The sequence below is a fragment of the Vulpes vulpes genome, chromosome 2 (assembly GCF_048418805.1).
Source record: "Vulpes vulpes isolate BD-2025 chromosome 2, VulVul3, whole genome shotgun sequence".
NCBI lineage: Eukaryota > Metazoa > Chordata > Mammalia > Carnivora > Canidae > Vulpes > Vulpes vulpes.
This window is the reverse complement of record NC_132781.1, coordinates 17,665,067-17,681,232: the sequence shown is the minus strand read 5'-3', so window position 1 is coordinate 17,681,232 and position 16,166 is coordinate 17,665,067. Positions and strand designations below refer to the sequence as shown.

The 16,166-nt window shown below is 48.3% G+C and overlaps 1 long non-coding RNA gene across 1 annotated transcript in view; it reads left to right on the top strand.

Annotated features, from left to right (window-relative positions):
• Positions 1–14,024: 14,024 nt before the first annotated feature.
• Positions 14,025–16,166, top strand: part of LOC140597726 (uncharacterized) — a 97,769-nt gene continuing 95,627 nt past the window's right edge. Inside the window, exons 1-2 of the long non-coding RNA XR_011999612.1 lie at positions 14,025–14,150; positions 14,293–14,396. This is a non-coding gene — a long non-coding RNA (uncharacterized lncRNA). The remainder of the gene's footprint in view (positions 14,151–14,292; positions 14,397–16,166) is intronic.

Here is a 16,166-nt window from a genome sequence, read left to right as displayed (position 1 = left end):
GGACTTCTTCTTAACGGGGAATTTTAAGAGTCCCCCTTAAAATTTCTTACAGAGCTGGTTTGGAGGTCACATATTCTTTCAGTTCCTGCCTGTCTTGGAAGCTCTTTATCTCTCCTTCTATTCTGAATGAGAGCCTTGCTGGATAAAGTACTCTTGGTTGCATGTTTTTCTCATTTAGGACCGTGAATATGTCCTGCCACCCTTACTGGCCTGCCAGGTCTCTGTGGAGAGGTCGGCTGTTAACCTAATATAAGTTAGGGATTTCTTGTCTCTTGCTGCTTTAAGGATCTCCTCTTTTCTTTATAAAATTTATTTATTTATTTATTTATTTATTTATTTATTTATTTATTTATTTCATTTATTTATTTATGAGAGAGAGAGAGAGAGAGAGAGAGGCAGAGACACAGGAGGAGGGAGAAGCAGGCTCCATCCCGGGACTCCAGGATCGCGCCCTTGGCAAAAGGCAGGTGCTAAACCACTGAGACACCCAGGGATCCCTGGATCTTCTCTTTATTTTTGGAATTTGCAAGCTTAACTATTAAATATCGAGGTGTTGGAATTTGCAAACTTAACTATTAAATGTCGAGGTGTTGAACGGTTTTTATTGATTTTAGGGGGGGATCTCTATTTCCTGGATCTGAATGCCTGTTTCCCTTGCCAGATTAGGAGCGTTTTCAGCTATGATTTGTTCAAATACATATTCTGGCCCTCTGTCCCTTTCGGCGCCCTCGGGAACCCCAATTAAACGTAGGCTTTTCTTCCTCAGGCTGTCACTTATTTCCCTTAATCTATCCTCATGATCTTCTAATTGTCTGTCTTTTTTCCTCAGTTTCCCTCTTTGCCATCAACTTGTCTTCTCTGTCACTCACTCATTCTTCCACCTCGTTAACCCTGGTCCTTAGGACCTCTAGTTTGGATTGCATCTCATTCAATTGGTTTTTAATTTGTGCCTGATTAGATCTAAATTCTGCAGTCATGAAGTCTCTTAAGTCCTTTATGCTTTTTTCTAGAGCCACCAGTAGCTTTATAATAGTGTTTGTGATTTGGCTTTTTGACATTGAATTGTATTCCAAATTTTGTAACTCTGTGGGAGAGAGGACTGTTTCTGATTCTTTCTTTTGAAGTGAGGTTTTCTTTCTAGACATCTTGCTCAGTTCAGAGTGGCAAAAACAAGTTGTATTGGGAAAAGGAGAAAAAGAGAAGAAAAGGAGGAAAGAAAAAGAAAAAAAGAGAAAAAAAAGGAAGAAAAAAAGAAAAAAGTAAAGATAAAAAAAGAGGGGGGCTCGGACAGCAAACAGAAATCAAAACTAAAACAAACCAAAAAAAAGGGGGGGGGGAGTATCCTTGGATTCTATATACTGTAAGTCCCTCGACTTCCCCTGGAACTTTCCAGTGCTGCTTGGTCCATAATTTGTTTTTCCAATGTCTAGTTGGTCTTCTGGGGGAGGAGCCTGCTGTGCTGATTTTCAGGTGTTAGCACCTGGGGGAGCTGCTCAGCCCCCTGCCTGGTGCAGGGCTCAGTGAAAGATGTTTAAGCTGCTTATCCTGGTGAGGCCACTGTGAGGCTCAGTGGGGGTTGTTTACCCCGTGAGGCCGCAGGAGGAACAACCACAGTGGCAGCGGCCAGCCCTAGAGCCCTGGTCAGCTTCTGCAGTAACTATGGAGCTCTCAGTCTGCAGGGGTGTATGCTCCGGGGGCAGGGCTGCTGATCTGCTAAGCTTGGGACAGGAGCGTCCTTTCTGTCCTGGGCCCTCCTGGCCTCTGCCTGTCCCAGGGGGAGGTCGGATCCTGGGCTGTTTCTGCGCTGTTGGATTCGTGCTCGCGGCCGCGCAGCCCCCTCTCTGCAGAGCCTCCGCTTGAGCCACTCCGAGCTGCTCCCGAGCCGCGTAGCCCCCTCTGCGCGGAGCCTCTGCCGAAGCTGGCGCCAAGGTGATCCCTGGGCCGCACAGCCCCTTCCACAGGGAGCCTCCACCAGAGCCGCTCCCGAGGTACTCCCAGGCCCGGCCACGCAGGTGCTGCAGCCCTTTAGGGAGCTCGGCCGCGGGGTGTGGGGCTCTCCCCGGGGCGCAGGTGCTCTGTTAGTGTCCCGGGGAGCCTGAGTGCATCCCCTCCCCTCCTGGGGTCCTGCTCTAACTCCCTGCGAGCGCCTTCCCCTCCGGGAAGATTGGTGAAGGTCCTGCTTCTCCAGGCGGGGCTCTCTTGTCCTGGGGACACTCCGAGGCCTTAGCCTGGCTCCTCGCGGGGCCCCTCCCCCTTGGATGCCTTTTGTTTCTTTATTCCCCCCACCAACCCCCCCCCGCCCGCCCCCCCATCTTCCAACCTTGATAGAAGCAGGCACTCTTCTCATTGTAGCATTCTAGCTGTTCTCTCTTTAAATCTCAGGCCAAATTCGTAGATTTTCAGGATGATTTGAAGGTTATCTAGGTAATTTGGTGGGGACAGGTGACTTGGGGACCTTACTCTTCTGCCATCTTCTGACTCCACATTCCTAACCTTTGGACTGGAGTCGTGCTACTCAGTGGTCCCTGTAATCAGACCCAACCAACACAAAAGAAGCCATTCAGGGCATCAATCCTCTATTCACAAAGCAAACTGCAATTTGATTTCCAGAAAACATTAAATTAATACCTCTCATTTGGAATGTTATGTGTTTTATACTTTATGTTTAATTTGTAGATGTCGTGATTTTAAGGTTGTAAGAGGTATAAGCACATGGTATATATGCCTAATTTTAAGTCACAAATATAATAAAATTAAGTGAACTCTTAAAGTTGATGACACTCTTTACCCTTAAGACATACCCTCTATATTTATATTCCCCAAATGAATGAGAACATACACTGCTTGTCCTTCTCCGATTGACTTATTTCACTCAGCATAATACCCTCCAGTTCCATCCACGTTGAAGCAAATGGTGGGTATTTGTCGTTTCTAATCGCTGAGTAATATTCCATTGTATACATAAACCACATCTTCTTTATCCATTCATCTAATAGTGAAAGGGAATATAAAGGAAGGGAGAAGAAATGTTGGGAAATATCAGGAAGGGAGACAGAACATAAAGACTCCTAACTCGGGGAAACGAACTAGGGGTGGTGGAAGGGGGGAGGAGGGCGGGTGTTGGAGGGGAATGGGTGACGGGCACTGAGGTGGACACTTGACGGGATGAGCACTGGGTGTTTTTCTGTATGTTGGTAAATTGAACACCAATAAAAATTAATTAAAAAAAAAAAAAGACATACCCTCTAAGAAGAGCTGGTGTCTGGGGATACGCAAAGACCAACTTCCAGCCCAGCTCTCAGAGGGATGGTGCTGGATAAGTATTTCTTCATTTGCATGTGTTCAGTGATTGCTGCTTCCTCACACCACTGCCCAGCACTGGTCTGTACATCCTGACCCTCTTCCCTCGAGTTTTCCCATCACGCCCAGGACAACACTTCCCACCCAGGGTGGACAGTCACTGATTCAGTGACCTGCAGCTGGAATTTTCCAATCACAAGACTCATGAAAGATAAAAGCCAGACACATGACAAAGACACATGGCTGGCCTATGGGAGGAAGGAGGGAGAACGAGGACTCCAACAGGTGAATGAACCCAAATCACGCCACCAGCCCACTGGATAGGTAGAGATTGCTCCTTTCCAGTATGTTCTATCTAAATTCTCCCACTTAGGGGTGCCTGGGTGGCTCAGTGGTTGAGCGTCTGCCTTCAGCTTAGGGCATGATCCTAGGGTCTTGACATTGAGTCCCACAGCAGGCTCCCTGCGGGGTGCCTGCTTCTCCCTACGTCTCTACCTCTCTCTGTGTCTCCCATAAATAAATAAATAAAATATTTTAAAAATAAATAAAATAAACAAATTCTCCCGTTTGATGTTCAAAAGTTCTATCTCATGTGCTCAGTGCTCAGAAACCGCTTCAGGGGTCTACCAGACACTGTTATGTGTGCAGTGCACTCCCCGGCATCTGATTGGATTCTCAGACTGTCCTATGAGGGAGTCTCCATTTTAAAGATGAAGAAACAACTTTGTAGAGTTAGTAGTTTAGTAGCCCCGGGAGGAACAGTGTCAGCTACTTGCTCCACAGTCCAGGCACTTAGCAGCAGGGCCACAGAGGCAAGTGTCCTAGGTTCAATATTCAGATACTCTGGATTCCACTTTTTATAGAAAATGCCATACCTTGTCCTGAGTATAATATAGCTGTTGAAACATTCTAAGGCAGGGTCAGCAAACTTCTTTTGTAAACGGGCCACATGGTAAAGGTTCTAGGCTTAGTGGACCACACATTCTCTGTTGCAACGCCTGAAGTCTGCTACACTGTGGTATAGAGGTGCCTCTTGCTAAAGGTGACCAGCCATGGGCTTAAAGCACCCCCTAGCCATTGCTGAGGGCAGAGGGCTCCTGAGGCTTAGTCTAACAAAACCCCTACCTCGCCCATCTCCGTTCTAGAACACAGAGTGTCTCTGTTGCTTTCCCATGCCGCTGGACAAGGAGAGCCCCAAGTCCCACACTCTGAAGTTCCTCCCCCACCCACAGGTCCCCAGCTGATCTCACTTGTGGGTGACAGCTTTCAGGAGGGCCAGAAGACAGGCTGAGGAAGAGGCTTCTGGTGGGCGCTTTACTTCCTTTTCCCTCCAGTCTCAGCTCGGATGTGCTTGGTGAGCAGGCTGTGGATAAATACGGCCTCAAGGGCACTGGGCATGGTGTTGGCATCTCCATCCTTGATAGTGACCACTGTGTCCGAGGACACGTATTGCTTCTGTAACGCCTTCACGGATCCCACCAGCTTCTTCTTGATAACCTATCAGTGTCAGACATAACACAGGCTTTAGAAGATCCTGCCATGTAACTGCTTATTGCCAAATACACAAACACCCACAGAAAAAAAGGAAAAATCGCATACTTATATCATCCAGAGATAGCATTTTTTTGGCAAAAATATTTTATATTTTATATTATTAAACTGAACTTCAAACAAAAATAACAACAAAAAAAAGGAACTGAACTTGAGTGAATTGATAGCCATACATCTTGTGTTTAAATACTGGTTCCATCACCTTAACAGCTATTGGAGCTCAGGCAATCCACCTCGGGCAGCGGTGAGGCTTTTTATGACTATGACTCCATCAAGAGGCACCAAGTGCTGTTTTCAAACATGAAAATAAGAGCATAGGGACGACACCTGGGGGGCTCAGTGGTTGAGCACCTGTCTTCAGCCCAGGGCGTGATCCTGGAGTCCTGCGACTGAGTCCCACGTCGGGCTCCCTGCATGGAGCCTGCTTCTCTCTCTGCCTAGGTCTCTGGCTCTCTCTCTGTCTCTCATGAATACATAAATAAAATCTTAAAAAAAAAGAAAGAATGAATGAAAACAAGAGCATGGTCTACACTGAGAAAGATCCAACACCTGACATAGGCCCAGGTTAGTGTCAGCTTTGTCTGTCACCAGCTGGGTCACCTCAGACATTTCGCTGAGCTTAATGTCCTCATCAGTTAAATGGAAAAAATACCTCCTGAACTTCAGCACTGCAGGGGATTACTCTGAGGGCAGGACTTGTCTTTTAATCATCTTTGTGTTCTCGACACTTGGCACGGTTCCTGGCACATATAAGTACTCAGTGAATTTTTGTTGAGTAAGTAAATTATAAAATACATATACATAAAATCCTTTGGAAATTTAAAGGCAGTTCAGGCATAATCTGAGCATGTCAACATGTCCTGAGTGTTTTGAAAAGGACTAGAAGGGAATGCAGAAAAACTGGTTGGAATTATTAGCTGATGGAGTTATGGATAAATATTTTACTGTTTTATTTTTATTTTAGCCCAAACGGTTCATGTTCTCTGAAAAGTCCAATGTTCTTTTTTTACAACAGCTTGAATGAGGCATAATTTACATAGCATAAAATTCACTCGTTTAGAGTACACAATTCAATGTGTTTTGGTATATTCACAGAATTGTGAAACTATAGCCACTACCTAATTTTAGAACATTTTCATTGCCTCAGAAAGAAACACTGTGCCCATCAGCAGTCACTCCCTGTACCTCTCTCCCCCCACCCCAAGCAACCACTCATCTACTTTCTATCTTTGTGGATTTACCAATTCTGGACTGTTTGCCTAAGTGAAGTCATATAGGGTGTAGCCTCCTGGATCTGACTTCTTTCACTTGGCATGTTTCCAAGGCCTGTCTATGCTGTGGCACGTAACAGGAGTTCATTCTTCTTTACTGCCAAAAAATTCCATTGTGTGGACACCCCACATTTTATTTACCCATTCATTGATTTAATAGACATTGGGTTGTTTCCACTTTTTGGCTATAATGCTGCTATGAACATTCAAACACAAGTTTTTGTGTGGACAGACATTTTCAGTTCTCCTGGTTCATACCTAGGAGTGGAACTGCTGGGTTGTGTGTTGACTCCAGGTTTAACTTTTTGAGCAACTGCCATACCTTCCCATAATGGCTGTACCATTTGACATTCCTGCCAGCAGTGTGCCAAGGTTCTAATTTCTCTACAACATCACCACTTACTATTATGTCATTTTGATTTGAGGCATCCCAGAGAGTGTGGAGATGTCTCTTGTGATTTTGAATGCATTTGTCTAAAGTCTAGTGATGTCAGGCATCTTTTCATGTACTTATGGGTCATACCTATCTCTGCTTTGGAGAAATCCTTGCTCTTTAGGTAGCCTATGTTAAATCACCACCATTTTTTTGTAAACTCCCGTTTTATCACCAAAAAGATGTTCTAGAAAGTACAGGATCTCTTCAGAGCCTGCTCCTGCTATAACTTTCTCTCAGCCTGAGGCCTCACTTTCCGGACAATACTCATTCATTTCAAAGTGAGAAAAATCAATGAAATGGCTGTCCTGGGCATTCTTCCCCACCGTTGAGCCTCCCTTGCTGCCTACTGGGATGGCAGCCCGGGGGTCCAGTCTATTCTCCACCACTGAGAGCATTTTCACTCACATTGCAGCTCCCTCGGAGAATCACATGACACCTGCAGAGACAGATGGTGGCCAGATGAGCAAGTTCCAGCTCACCACCCAGAGCCAATTCTTCCCTCTACCCAGAGTAGGCAGCAGCAGGTCAGCCCATCTTCCTCAAACTGCAGTGCAAGGGCCTTTGAATACAAAAGTAAAATCTAAGAGTGGATTTGAAGGAAAGAAATGAGGAAGGAAAACAAATCTGAGCGCTTGGGCCACTGCAAGCAATCACGGAAAGGGCTGTGGACTCCACACCAAATGGTTGCACCAAAAGGTAGGCATGAAAGGCTGATTCAGACACAGAGCTAAGGGTGCAAGAGGGATACTGCAGCGGAAGGTGCTGAGAGCCCACAAGGACCAGGAAGCAGGGGCTCACAATTAATATTCGGGGCCTGGGCCCTGCAACTGCTCCCTCTGACTCCTGTCCCAGTCTAGTGTCTGCCAGCTCAGACAGCGACAGGGACAACTGAAACAGCTTCTGAAGGGGGGCGGGGGGAGGGGGGCTCTCTTGCTACACATCTGCTTTTCCTTTAGGCACAAGGGTCTAGGCTAGAGCAGCACAGCAACATGTCTAAAGGGAAAAAATATGGTTCTGACTCTCGATTTGCCAGTGACCAGCACTAGGCATGCTGGGCCACTGATAACATCAGACCTCTCAAATGCAGATATAAATGCTGAAGATGCCTAGCACAGGGCCTGAGGATACCAAGGAGAAATGCTATCTACAACCCTAGTGTATGTGGCCATCCAAACCTGCAGGCAAAAGAATGCCAATGCCTGAAAGAGTACCTGCAAATAATTGGAAGTAGATCCCTCAGGGTAAATCCCTCAGGGCTCCAGCTTCCTGGGCAGGGGGCAGTGGGCAGTGTTTGAGGTGAGGAAGCTTTAACCTGAGCCTGAGGGGGCTGCTGGCTGGCCTGGCTCCTCCCCAGCCACTTGGATTGACCAGGATGGGGCAGGCACCTTCCCATCTAAATAGATCACTAATTACCCCAAGCTGAGCATGAGGGGGCACCAGAAAGGTAAGTCATCGCTATCTCAAAAACTCATGGCCCAAAAAAGTTAATAAAACCAAGGCATGGTTAATGGATTTTGTACTCTTCACATATATTGCTTCTTGCATTCCTCCTAATCACCCTAGGAGAGCTGTTTTATTATCTTGATCTAACAGATAAGAAATAGAAGCAGACCCAGGTCAAGGAACTTCCCAAGATGCCAGGGCTGATAAGTAGCAGGCTCCAGCACCTCCCACCTGGGCAACATGGATCCTTCTGGAAGAGATGAGTGTGAGCCAGGGGTAAGGGGTGGTTGGGACAGAAGCAGAGGGTTCTGGGAGGAGGGCTTTTCAGGTGGGGGCCCAGGTGAAGGGGAGCAAGGGAATACCAAGGTCAGTTTGGTGGCAAAGATTTACAGAACAGTGGAGCAGACAGAACAGCAGAGTGGCCCTAAATGATGTTAGATGCTCTGACTCAAGCCCTGGCCTTTGGAGCTGGCCAAGGACCCAGAGCCAAACTTCCTAAGGAAGGATACACAGATGGAGGCAGGTGTGTGTGGAGGATGGCCCCTGCAGAATTAGCTCTGGCCAGCACATCACAGACCACCAGAAACCTACCCTCCTCCCCAGCCACATCCCCTGTCTGACTGCCTCTTCCTTCACCACATTCCCGGCTCCTATTCACCTGGAGACCTATCCTCCTCTGCAGACCAGCTCCATGCTCTGGCCGCCACGGCGACGGGAAAAGAGGATGGGATGCAGTCTGAGTCCCTCCTGAAATTGTGTCTGATCCTAGAGGCAGGGTTCCTTCAATGCTACCCCGTGCAGCCCCGCATCAAATCCAGGTTCTCGGGCTCCAAGACCCTGGCATCCAATCCCTTTCAGCAATTTCAGAAGGCTAGGGCCTTCCTTCAGGCCTGTCCTTCTAGACAGAGACTCAAGTTCCAAAGATGCCATTCCCTCAGCCAGCCTTATGACTTAGACCTCAACAATCTGAATAGTAGGTCCATTAAGTACTCATTAATTAATTAACCAAAAATAATAGAGTATTCATTGGAGGTATGGAGGCTTATTAGTGAGTGCATGCTCTGGCCAAGACAGGGTCTGCTAAACAAACAGAGTCAACTGATGATGAGAGGTCAGAGCAGGGCTGGATAGGAGACAACTGCAGCCTAAAACAAAGTGTCAGAAAAGTCACAAAATGACAACAGCACAGAGAAATCCAGGAGGCTAGCCACTTGACAATTCACAAAATAGGACTGAGACTTTGGGGTCAGGCCAAAGTTAAGGGTGTACCTTTCTTTGCAGGTAGCCAAAGCACCCTACCTAGACCTGTCCCACAATAACTCAGGGAGGCAGGAAACTGGCTCAGAGGCAGGAACGTGACAATCTATGATGTGAGATCTCGGGGCTTTGGGTCTCCTGACTGCTAGATCAGCATTCCAGCAGGATCTTGGGTGGCCTAGACCCCCAATCTACCATCCTATGGGACTAGCACCACTTCCTATCCTCAGGACAATCTTCACTAACAACAAGAACCAAACCAAAGAGGGGTGTCTCTTCAGGAGACCTGGGCTGAGAAGAGGAAATAGAGAGCTTCAAACATACCTGGTGCCATTGATCAGAAAAGGTGAGTGGCATCTGCCTTTATAAAACTCTAAGCAACCCTAAGTCTACCTCTGCCCCTCAGTACGTATTCACCGTGGCATAGGATCTCATTCTCTAATATTTTTTAATTCTTAAAACAATCCTGTGAGAGGAGGATGATTATCCCCTATTACACAGAGGAGAAAACTGAGGCTCAGTACAAACAGGCCTCAGGTAAGGGACAGAATTCTCTGATTATCTCATTCCAGGTCCTGTGCCTTCCACCAGATCAAACTGTTTCAGGTCCTTGGTTCACAGAGTTGCAGGCAAATTTATTACTCATAGACCCGTTAGAGGCACTCAGAAGCTCCATTTTTATCAAACAAAGCCTAAAACCAACAAGAAACAATCTTGCCCATCAGATCTGTAGCATACCAAAGGGGCAGTCCCAACACACTCAGGTGCCACATCTCTAACAGGAGGTTTTATAAATGGAAACTGGCACTGGGACCCTGACTTTCCCAGAAAGGACCACGGAGCTTGCTTCCAGATTAGTGGAGCTTGCTTCCAAGAACTGCGCTGTTCCCGGGCCAACCCTGTAGACACTCCCAACGTCCCCGTGGAGCACAGGTCCTTTCCGTGGTGGCTAGGTTTCAGAGCTGTCCTTTCTTAAATGTTCCAACATGAAGTTAGGAAGGAAGTGTTCTGCGTGATTTTGTTACATGGCTTCTATAAACATCCAATTTCACTTTATCCAGAGTCTCAGGAAGAATGAAGAGAGGAGAAGGGCTCAGATGGGACTTACATTAAAAGAAGAAAGGGATGACCTGGCTTCACCGCTTTCGAAACACTCCATTCATCAGTAAACAGCGACCTCCTCTTCTCGGAGACTTCCCCGCCATCCGTGACAGCCTCGCCTCTATGGCCTGAATCTGATCCTGCACCTGGCTGTGCAGAACAACAGGATGGTGTTTAAGCCCTCCAGCTGCTTTACCAGGTGATGAGTCAGGGTTTTCAGTTGGAAATGAATGACAAAGTTATCATCTGATTCAGAAAGGCAGCTGATCCTTAGACGTGTGAGTGCTGAGTGAGTAAACAGTACTTCCTTCTACCTGAAGAAAGCTGGGGTTCTGGACAGGAGTCCTGTGGGATGGGTGTGTGTGTATGGGGGCAAAGGCAACTAGCCGTTGAGGTAACTGAATATCAGCTGGAGGGCAAGAAACTTGTAGCTCATGATTCCCACTCTAAAGGCTAATGGGTGAGGCCAGAAATGTGAAGTCTATGAACACTGGGTATCTTTCTTTCCTCCTTCCCTCCTCCTATTCAACAACACCCATCTCTCCCATATTCTTCTTCTTCTTCTTTATTTTTAAAATATCTCTTTATTTGAGAGAGAGCGAGAGCGAGCACACTCACATGAACGGGAGGAGAGACAGAGGGAGAGGTAGAGAGAGAATCTTAAGCAGGGTCCATGGCCAGCATAGAGCCCAATGCCAGCTCGATCTCATGACCCATGAGATCAAGATCTGAGCCAAAAGCAAGAGTCAAACACGCAACGGACTGAGCCACCAAGGTGCCCCATGTCTCCCCCATATTCTTGTTCCACATCCCTTAGGATTCTAGGAAGGACTAAACTCTGAATGAATGAAAGCAGAAACTTTGCCTGACTCATTCACCATTGCATTTCTAGTGCCTAGAAGAGTGCATGGCACACAGTGGTGCTCAAAATATACTTGATGAATGAACAGATGAATAAAATAAAAAGGCTCGGGGCAGGGTATCTCCATTTCAGACACTAAGAAGTGGAGGTATACAACTTTTCAATGGTAGGGCCACTGTGGAACCCCTGCCATTACACCAACCTGCCAACTGGCTGAAGACCCTTTCAGATATATCACACCTCCATGGAAGGATACTGAAGGTAGACAGGCATTCAATTTTCAAAGAAGTGAGACTATAAATGGCAAGCAAAGACAATGCGTCCTCTTTGGGGCCCTTTACAATTACTGTCAAACAGCCAATCCCTTGGGGCCTGGTCACCGGAACTTAGAGGGGATGTGTATCCAAAAAGCCCAGGAAATTATAAATTATAAATAGTAACAAATGGGCCTGGGTGCCTCAAGAATGTCTAGCTACTCTGGGGGAACTTGGCTCCTCAGTTCAAGGGCAATCAAAATGGTCAAAACTCAACGATGCAGCACCTACAAAAAGAGGAAGCAGTTCAAAAGCCTCCAAAGCCACCTAGCCATCAGCTTCCCCAGGATCCACTCACCTACACTCTTCACAACATGTAACATCACGTCTAGTACTGTGTTCCCTGTGTTCAGTACTGGGACTAACTTGCAATCAGCTCTGGCTGGGAGGAGCCCCGGGTGAGGGTCGTCTCTAAATGACAGGAAAACCTTCATGGGCATGGGTCTGTGACCACAGCCAACCCCACAGAGTGCAACCCCCTGAGGTTCTACAGATGACAGTCCAAAAGGAAGTGATAAGCTTCCACTGTCCCAGGCTGAATGAGTAGCCATCCCTCACCTTCCAGGTATTTGGATGATAAGGTACCATTGCAGCAGCCAACACAAGTAACATAATATGAATGCTAGAAACACAATCCTTGAGGACAGGTACAGGAGACCAGACATTCAGGAAAACCTCTTGACCCACGGGACATAGATCTCTACTCCTCCACACTTACTTACCATCTGAGGCCCTGTACCATTCGAGCTACTCAGTAACTATCTGGCTCTGAAAAAGCACCTGGATTGGCTGTTGGGGGGCAGCAGGTGAGGCTGAGAAGAGACTGCACTAAGTTTTCAATCAGATGGGGACCGCATTAAGGGAAGAATGGGCACAGAGCTGAGAGGAAGAGATGGGGGCATGGAGACCTCATTTTAAGAAGATTGGGTTGAGGTGGTAGGAACTGGGGCGGAAGAGTCGGGGGCAGTTTAGCAAAGATGAAGGATGGTTGGAGATGGAAAGAAAGTATGTGGTGGGCTGGGAAGTGAGGGGTTGAGTCCGTGTGGACAAGAAGATACATAGAAGGCTTGGGATAGGGCTGAGATCAGAGCTATCAAGAAGGGGTGAGCTCAGCAGGGCATCCACTTGGATGGCAGGTATTGAATAAGGGTGGGTGGAGGTGGGGTGTTAGGGCTGAGCAGACCTTGGGGGACTGGGATAAGTAAGCTGAGTCAGAAAAGGGGAAAGCCAAGGCGGTGGGGCTCAGAGGAGGTTGGCGTGGAGCACCGGGATTGCCACAGGGGCTGAGGGGTGAGGACGTGATGCTTCAGAGGGCGGAGGAGGATGTGTCTGCGCTCGGGGTTGGAACTGGACTACCAGGGCTCAAGGGTGTGGCTGCAGCAGCAACACCAGAGGTGAGGGGTGGGGGTACGTGCTGGGCGCGGGTCCCCGTCGGGAGAAGATGGAGGGGGCGGTCAGCAGGGGCTGTGCGGGCTGAAGGCTCGGCTCCGAGGGGGCAGGGTGCGGGGCTGGAACCGGGAAGGCAAAGGGTCCTGAAGCAGGACGGCGCAAAGGAACCAGGGGGCTGGGACCACGGACCGCGCCCGCCGCCCGTTCGCATCTCGACCCCGCCGCCCCTCCCCCCCGCCCCCCTGACCCCGGGGTCACCAGAGGGAGCGGGGAGGGGGCGGGGGTCGCTCCTGGCCGCTGCAGCCTCTGCGCCTCTGACCCGACGCGCCGGCCCCTCCGCCACCGACACCCGGAAACTGCGCTCGCGGCGCCTGACGCCATCCCGGCGGTTGGGCGCTCGGCCCCGCCCCCGGCCCGCGGAGCCAATGGCGGGGCGGGAGGAGCCGCGGGGCGGGGCCAACGTCCCCGACCCCGAGTTGGCAAAGGGCCAGCGGGGGAGCGATCTGGGAGGCTCAAATCTCCATTAGGGAGAGGGAGATCCGCCTGCTGAGGTGAGGCTCTTTTTTCTTTCTTTCTTTCTTTCTTTCTTTCTTTCTTTCTTTCTTTCTTTCTTTCTTTCTTTCTTTCTTTCTTTCTTTCTTTTTTTTCCCAGCTAGGAAGTTTTATTAGTCAGTTCCACAGAACTTTCAAGACAAAATGCCTCAAAATCATACAAATTCACCCATAGCCCAGGGAGGGAATATCCCCCAACTCATTCTGGGGTTAAACTTTCCGTTGAAATAGAACCAACAACAAAAGTAGGAGAAAACTAAGGTGCCCGCCATCCTCATGAACAGAGGGGCAATAATGCTGAACCAGGAATTCTCACACCAAATCCAACAGTACATAGAAGAAGACAGTAGACCAGGACTAAGTTCAGTTTGTCCCGGGAAAGCAAAGGTGATTGAACATCAGAAGTGTATAGATGGGGACACCAGGGTGGCTCAGGCAGCTAAGCAGCTGCTCTGCTTTCACCTAAGGTCAGGATGGGAGGCCCGCGACTCCACTAGGGAGAGGGAGATCCGCCTGCTGAGGTGAGGCCACTAAGCGAGGTCACCGCTGACGACGTAAGCGGAGCTTGGCCTAACGCCCGCCTCTCGCAGTGTCTGCATCACCTAGATCCCGGCTTCTGGGTTCCTGATCTCGCCTGGCCTCAGCCCCATCCGCGTAACCTTGGCCTCCTGAGGGTAGGTTCCCCCTGGTAAAAGCAGACCAGTGACGCCTACGCTATTTTTGCCTCCCTGAGGGCATGGGCGCTGGTGGTGCTTCCAGCCCGGGCGCTCTGAGGAACAAAAGTGTTTGTGTTTTGACCATATCTTATACCAACAGGGCGTCTTTAGCTCCCCGCTCCCTCCTCCTGGACTTTCTGCTGTACCCGCCCATCAGCCCCTGAGGCAGGAAGCTCCAGGATCTGCTTCTTCTCATCTCGCCAGGTACTTGTGTGTTTGCTCTCCTCGGTAGAGTTGATGTTTCTTTTGCAGGTGGACTCCGAACAAAAGGTCCAAAGTGTGTGGGAGGGGGGATGTCTGCTTTGGTCGCTTCTCACCTGCAGGCTTTGGTCCAGCGGGGAGCCTGGGGCCCCAGTGTGGGGGCAGTGCCCGGCGGCAGAGGTACTACTAACTGCAGGTCCAGGGGGACTTTGGGAGTATTTATGAGGGCTGGCCTGGGAACAGGGAGCTGTTGGAAGCAAGCTCCACTGACCTGGGCCAGGGGTTCTGTGGCCGTTTCTGGGAAGGTTCGGGTTCAGTGCCCGGTGCCGTTTATAAAAAATGGCTGGTGGAGATGTGGCACCTGAGTGTGTGGGGGCAGCTTCCCTGGTAATAATCTGAAGATGAAATAGCCCCCCGTGAAGGGGAATCTATGAGACTCCTGACTGCAGGCAATGGAGGCCTCTGTGCAGGCATCAGTATATTCCAGAGTGAGTTTTTCTTTCTGAACTTTTGACTTTGTTTGGTCTTGGGTGTTCTTCGGACTATACGTGAGCGAATTTTATGGAAAATATACTTTTTCCCAGAATGTGAGACTGGTCTGGAAGCCTCCATTTCCCTAACTCTAGCATTCGCATATTCTAAAACAACAATGGGGTAGGTTAAGTCTTTTGATTTGTTTCTCACTTTAGGTAGGGATTTTGGAGCAGTGGAGGCAGAAGGGCTGCCCATTATGTGTTGCTTCAGGAAAGAAGAGGCTGCTGCCTTGTGCTCCTTTATGAATGAAGGCTCTGTGTGGACGGAGTTTCCCACTAATTTCCTGGGCCTCTGGGCCATGCGTAGCTGCTCCAGCTCCCTGGGGGATGGTCTACTGAGCCTTCTTTCTTTAACCATGTTCTTCACAAATGACTGGGCACTCTGTTTCCCTCGGGTGCTCTGAACGTCCACTTCCTTGTAGTGCCTTTTCTGTAGGTCCTTGGGGCCCTTGAGAACCCTGTTTATTCTAAACCGCCTCTTCCGTACATTCTTAGCCTTGGGAAGGCTCTTTTCCTGTCCTTGGGCAGTTTCCAATTTCTTTGGAAAGATTTGGCATTTAAATTTGACACCGAAAAGCCTGGGAGGTACAAGCATGGCAGTTTTCTCTTTCTTTTTTACTCAGCATTTTTTTCTTGAATTTCTGCATCTAACAAATTTTCCAGGAAAGAGACTTTCCTCAGTTTATTTTTGTAAGTTGAATTGTTGGGTCCAGGTTCAAGAGAAGGGCTCTTTGTGTTGTCAAGTAACCCACAGACTTGTCTCCATCTTGGACTTTTCAAAACAGAATTTTAATGAATGGTAACAACGTTGATTCTACATCTTCTAGATTTCCCTCTGACAAATAAGGTAATATGTAATTCAGAGCACTAATAACATCTCTTTCATCATTAAAGTCTAGCTGCTTGTTCATAAAGGCTGACAGACCGATGCCAGTTTTGCCTGAGGATGCCTTCTCTGGCTCAATTGTCAGCTCAGTACTGGTACTCTTCTTCCGGGCTTTTAATACCTTCATGACTGATCCTTCTGCATTCCTTTTAGAGACTTTTTCTTCTGTCAGAAAAAGGAGAGACTAGTTTTGATAATGAAAGGCTGATAGCACAGCTTTGTGTCTCTCCGCAGTCATACATCCCAGTCATATAAATTAAGAATCAGCAAATATCTGCGTGCCATTTGTCAAGGACATAAACTCAAACTTGAATGTAGAATGGCAACAACAAAGCAGAAAATGGTATATTTTTT